Below are 6,714 nucleotides of genomic sequence, written 5' to 3' on the forward strand. Positions count from 1 at the left end.
TACAAATATGGATCTTTTCCAGTCATTTGGCCAGCTAATGTGTCCCAAATTTCTCGGCATGGGTGAATAAGTGCTTTCCAGTGTTTCAACAGCATGTTGAAACATTTTAATTAACTTTCTGTCCATTCCTGGAGCCTTGTTTTTTGCCAGTGCCTTAAATGCAGGTTGCACTTTTATTTCAACACAATTTTTTAAAAATAGATGAGCTCATTATCAAGGCTCTTAGGAATCTAATTTAATTTTGACTGGACTCAGGCTTAAAGTTAGAAGCTCAGAGAGTACAGCCTCTTGGAAATTTGGTAATTTGCTCCTGATGTTTTTCTTTGCCTCCTTCATTCTCTTGGCTGATAGCTTGTCTTATTCAGCAGCCTCCTCATTGTGATTGGTACACTGCTTCTTCAGGGCAATGAGCCACTGCTTGTGCTGCAGGACACGCAGAATCACAAGATGCTTTATCGTGTACACTTTGATCCTCAGTTTCTTGCCTTCTTTGTTCAGGGACTTTCTCACAACATACTGGCAAACATCATCTTCTTTAGAGATAGTGAAGAGTTTGAGGATTCTCTTTTGGGCCCCTAGTTTATGAAACATAGTTGTATCAGTCAGTCCTGGGACAGCACCCTCTCCACCCCTTTGTTGTTTTTAATAATAACAAAGCGAGAATGCTCAGCTTGGCATCCAGAATGCAAACCTGGACAGATTTGTGCTTCATCTACCCTGTTCTTGGTCTGTAAAGGGTGCCCTTTACTCAGCAGCAGAAGAATATGGCCATAGGTCAAGGCATGTTGCCTCAAGGGAAAACCTTGCTTGTTTCCAACACTGATGCATACAACATAAGCCTTCCATTCATCACTCAGTGCCTTGGTGGTCAACTTCTGTGGCCATTTGCTTCTCATAAAAGGTGCAACATTTGCATTCATCATCCACTTCAATGGGTCTCTGGCAGCCAGTGGCTGGAAAGGAGATGTTCATCTTCATGGTGAAGCAGTCAATTGTCTCCTCCAATAAAATTTATGTTTGATCACACTCCACTTCTTCAAATGGTTAATGTCAACAAGTTATTTTTTGTATTTCATATTTCTTCCATTTCTTTTTATGTCTCCTACACCAAATGAACAAACAGAACAATATGGAGTACTGGTGGCCCAATGTATTAAATATATCTTCTGTAAAGAGCTCAGAACAAAAAGACTACTATCAAGTTGATTCTGATGCATAGTAACCTTACATGATAGAGTAGAAGTGTCCCTTTCATTTTCCAAGGCTGTAAATCTTGTGGGGAGCAGGAAGCCTCCTTCTCCTCCCTCAGGGCACCTAGTGGTTTGAACAGTTGACCTAGTGTTTAGTAGCTCAATGCATAATCCACTACCATATTATAACCCACAGAACTGTATGGGGAAATTTTTCTGTGCTATGCAGTCACAATGAGTTGGCATCAACTTCTTTGTACACAGCAACAACAGGTTTAACCATTGTGTTCTGTCTGAAACCACAGTCCCTTTTAAATTTAGATGCTATAATTACTTACAATATTCATACACAACTCCCAGACAATATTTGTGATTAAAAGACTTATTAAGGAATTTCATGCATGTGAGAATGCTCAGAATACCTCCATTTCATAAGGATATGTTGCAAAAATTTCTAGGGCTGCTAATAAATATCTAGAGGTCATGACACTCTGCTCCTTCAACCAGAAAGCATTCAGCTCATACTACATAGGTTGGTGAAGCAAGGTTCTCAGCAGCATCCCATTTCAGGAAGCTACAATTTAAAGGTAGTCAGAATTACTTCAATGGTTCAGAAAGCCCAGTCTACAAATTAAATAAATGTTCAAAGGCACCCAAATCTACAATCCAACCTTTCCCCCAATTAAAGCATTCACCTTTACTTGCTTTGTAGGCTGAGAAATTCAACACTCTGTGGCATGATCTGACTCCTAGTTCTGCTGATGCTATACTGATGTCATGACTGTCTTCTGGATCAAGGAAGTTCACTGAACAGGAATCTGGGATTCCAGAGGATGAATTATGCTCTGGTTCTTGCTGGGGGTAACATCCCCTCTCCTGCTACTCAGAGAGCTCATTTTATACCCAGAAGGATGATAATCCAATGGATCTCATTAACAAATACTTGTGAATTCTATGAGCAGTTACCCACCAATGAGTCCTAAAAAATGCTAAATATCAGCAGCTAAAACCAGGATAGGGGCTGACTGTGGATCGGATAATAATTTTTTCATATGTAACTTCAAGATAAAGTTGACAAAATTTAAAACAAGTCCACAAAAGCGAAAATACAACCTTGAGTCTGTCCCACATGAATTTTGAAAACATCTCAAGAACAGATTTGCCCACTGAACACTAATGACAGAAATCCAGCTGAGCCTTCGGAGAATATTATTCATGAAGAAAACAAACATTCATTAAAAAGACAGAGAAGAAAGAAAAGATCAAAGTGGAGGTGCAAAGAGACTCTGAAATTTGTTCTTAATCATAGCTAAAGCAAATGGAATAAATGATGCAGTCAAACAGATGAGCAGGAACTTTCAAAAAGCAGCGTGAGACAAAAAGGAAAATATTATAAGGCACAAAGACCTCGAATTAGAAAAACAAAAAGGGGGGGAAATGCTCAGATGAAAGAAGTCAAGGAAAAAAAACCAAGCCTGGAGTTTCAATCTAGAAAGACTCGATGGGAATAAAATATTGAATGATGCAGGAAAGAATACACAGAATCACTGTTCCATAAAGAACTAGTCAAGATTCGGATCAAGTTGGCGCCCAGGTGAGCTGCACATACTGAGGGCTCTTTCATGCAAGGCAGGTCTAGTGTCCAGGTGGCCTAGTGGAATAGTGGAAGGATTCTGGCGAGTGAGAGAACCCCCTGAGACAACACTCCGCCCCCCCCCACCCCCCGCCCCACACGCATCTGTCCAGAGCTAGAGCTCCTGAGATCTGGGATCTGATCCCTGGGAAATCTTGGCTCATCAGGCTGAGTTTCCCCAGCGCGCCGCCCCTGCTGCTGCAAGCAGCGATTAACCCATCCCACTCCCAGGCTGGGTCTCCACACCAGGAGTTGCTTGGCTGCTCCACCGATATGCACAGTTGTGACGGGACCCCCTGTTACAGTTGCCCACTCATGGTACTCTACAAGAAGAGAAGTTTCCCTTTCCCACAGTTCCCCTCTCCCCACGTTGCAATCTTTCCCTGGGCTCAGGTCTCTCCTTCCACTCACCCAAGGCCCAGTAACTGAACTGCAGTCTACCTATAGCTGGCTAGGTGGCTTGCGACTGGGAGCGATCCACTCCCTTAGTTGCCTGGGATCGCTCCTCCCGCTCCCACGGGCATTGCTCTTGCTCCCTGCCTGGCAGGCTTCATTGCAGCGCACTCTGAGCGGCAGCCCTGAGCACTCCCTGCCACTACTGCAGGTGACACACCCACTGCCTGAGCCCACTACACTTCTGCCCGCTCCCAGGCCAGCCCATGCCATTGCAGTGTCCTGCAGCACACTCTCCGTGCTGGTGGCCCTGAACGCTACACCTTGCCACCCCATCCCATTCCTGCCCATGTAGGAGGCTCTCTGCTGTGGTATGCTTTCCCCAGGTGCTGCTTCTGCCTACCGAGTCAGCACTCCAGACACGCAGGGAACAGGGGGCAGTGCATGCTTGATCTGAAGAGCATACATTCCCCACACATAGCCTGGCTTCTGAGCCCAATATCAGAATCCCTCCCCTGGCAGCGAGACCTCCTCCACATTTGCCTTCTATTAAGCATCTTTAAAAATTGGAGGGGAAATTTAAAAAAATAATTAAACAAGAAAAAAGGCTGCTAAGCATGGCCTGGCAGACCAGGTCAAAGCAGCCCAGGGACATACATGTAGGAACCAGGCCCCAATCCAGTCACTGAAACTCCTCACCACTGTTGACAACTGAAACATCGAGGAACTCTGCCTACACGGCAGTCTGACCCACCTCTACAGTCGGTCATAGGCAGCTCCCTGAAAGCATCCTTAACAGTAACACAGATTAAGACCTAAGGGCTCCCTAGTCTCCCAGAAACATGGGGTCTACAAAATGATCTATGAAAAATCAACAGACCACATCACTCTCAACAAAAAAACAGAGACAAAAAACAGGAACAGATTTAATGATGCTCAAAGAATCAGACACGGATCTGCCACAGAAAGAAATCTTCAGAAGTCTGTTTGGAGTAATACAGGAGCTGAGGGAAGCAACACAGAATAATGATAAAATGATAGAGGAGATGAAGTCCACAATAGAGGAGATGAAGTCCACACACCAAAGGGCAATACAGGTCCTAATAGGTGAGGTAGCAGAAGCCACACACATGGTTACAGAATTTACGATTAGACTTGAGAATGCAGAGAACCATATCAGTGATTTGAAAGACAGTCAAACAGACCCTCACCAAGTGAGAAAGACAGTCAGGAAAATTAAGGAAGCAGAAGATAACCTGAGATCAATGACATATGCTTTGAAGAGGAATAATATTCAAATAATTGGTCTACCTGAGCAGGAGACACCACACAAGTCAACAGCAAAGAAAGCAAAGGAATTTCTGGAAGAAAATTTTGCCACCTTAATGAGTGAGAATCAGCCACTCCTTCAGGAAGCAGAAAGGACACCAACTAGACTAAACCCCAAGAATAACTCATCAAGACATGATAGTAAAAATATCCAACTTTGAGGAAAGAGAGAACATTTTAAGAGTAGCAAGAGAAAGGAAGACATCACATACAAAGGAGCTCAGGCAAGAATAAGCTCAGACCTATCAGCAGACACCATGAAGAGGAGAGAGTGGAGCAACATCTTCCAGAGGCTGAAAGAAAAAACACCTCCCCCCAAATCCTTTACCCAGCCAAATTATCCATTAAGATAGATGGGGAGATAAGGGTCCTCCAGGACAAGGAAAGGTTCAAAGAATATGCTATAAGACACCCAACCCTTTGGAAGATATTGGCTAACTCATTATAGCCAGAGGATCAACCTCCACCAAGAACAAGCAGGAGAACACCATATAGCCCAGCTCCATAAGAAGCTAATGTGCTGACAACAATTACCAAGATAACAGGGCCTCAGAGGGAAAAAAAGACAAGAAAGAAGCCACACACACAAACACAGCACACTGATACGAAGAGAGATAGAAAAAAACCAAAATGAAAGACATGATATGACAGCAATGAATCTACAGATTGTAATAATAACTCTATATTCCCATGGCCTCAATTCATACATCAAAAGATAAAGGCTTGATGATTGGCTCAGACAACATAACCCAACAATCTGCTGCCTGCAACATACCTTAAGCTCACAGACAAAAATAAACTAAGAATAAAAGGCTGGCAAAAAGTATACCAGACAAAAGGCAACTTTGAAAAAAAGCAGGGGTGGCAATACCAATCTCCGACAAAATGGACCTCAAAGTTCAAACCAGAAAAAGAGACAAGGCGGGGCACCATATAATGCTCAAAGGATCAGTAAACCAGGCACCAGTTACCATATTGAATATTTACACGGCCAATAATGGAGAGGTGAATTTTATCAAACAATTAAAAAGATTGAAAAAGAAATCACAGATTAAATAATCATAGTAGGTGACTTTAATACTCCATTATCAGAGAAAGACAGATCACTGGGATCACTGGGAAAGAAGCTCAGCACAGAGGCTATAGAGGTAAACAATGCAATTAGGCAAATGGGCCTGATAGACATTTACAGAATTTTCCATACAAACGTGAAAAAAATTCATATTCTTCTCAAGCCCACATGGCTCATTTTCAAGAACAGACCTTATGCTGGGACACAAGTCAAGCCTGAGGAAATTCAAGCACATAGAGATTATTCAGATGTCTTTCTGAGATCAACATGCCATAAAGCTGGAGATTAATAAAAGGATGACCAGAAAAGCAAAGGCAATCAATTGGAGAATGAACAAAAAATCTTCTGCAACATGAATGGCTACAGGCCCAGATTAGATAGGATGTTAGAAAGTGTCTAGAAACCAATGAGAACGAGAATACAGCATATCAAAATTTATGGGACACCGCGAAGGTAATTATCAGAGGTAGCTTGATATCAATAAATGCATATATGCCCAGAAGAGTCAAGAAACAAACCAAGGCCAAACATTTGTGCTCCAATGCTCATTGCGGCACAATTCACAATCGCAAGGAGTTGGAAGCAACCCAAATTTCCATCAACTGATGACTGGATTTAAAGACTGTGGTATAGACATCCAGTGGAGTACTATGTATCGCTAAAAAGCAGTGATGAATGTATGAAGCACATCGCTGCATGGGAAGAACTGGAGGAAATAATGCTAAGTGAAGTAAGTCAGGCAGGCACAAAAGGACAAATACAACATGAATCTGCTGAAGTAAGCATTAAAAAAATGCAAAAGGGGCATAGGGGGAAAAGCTACTGTATACAAACATTCTTGGGGTGAGGACCGAGTAATATGGCAGGGACCGGATCAAATGCAGGGATGCACATGGTAGAAAACTGGGGAGGAGGTGGGGAAAGGAAAAAAATGATGAAAATAAGGGGAAAAATGGGTAGCGAGGGCACGGGGTGCTAACCCACCCAAGGGGAGGGTATTATTTATATCTCCACAGGAAAAGAGGGAGCAGATTTCAACCCAGTGCCCCAAGGTGTGAATGGAACATTCCAGCGTGGAGTAGGGAACCAGTGGAGAG

The 6,714-nt window shown here is 43.0% G+C and overlaps 1 pseudogene; it reads right to left on the minus strand.

Moving 5' to 3' along the window:
• Window positions 1-357: 357 nt before the first annotated feature.
• On the minus strand, window positions 358-978 carry LOC101646310 (annotated as a pseudogene).
• Between the last annotated feature and the right edge of the window lie 5,736 nt (window positions 979-6,714).

This window comes from Echinops telfairi, unplaced genomic scaffold (assembly GCF_000313985.2).
Source record: "Echinops telfairi isolate 266 unplaced genomic scaffold, ASM31398v2 ScPeMD7_42;HRSCAF=159, whole genome shotgun sequence".
In the NCBI taxonomy this organism is placed as follows: domain Eukaryota; kingdom Metazoa; phylum Chordata; class Mammalia; order Afrosoricida; family Tenrecidae; genus Echinops; species Echinops telfairi.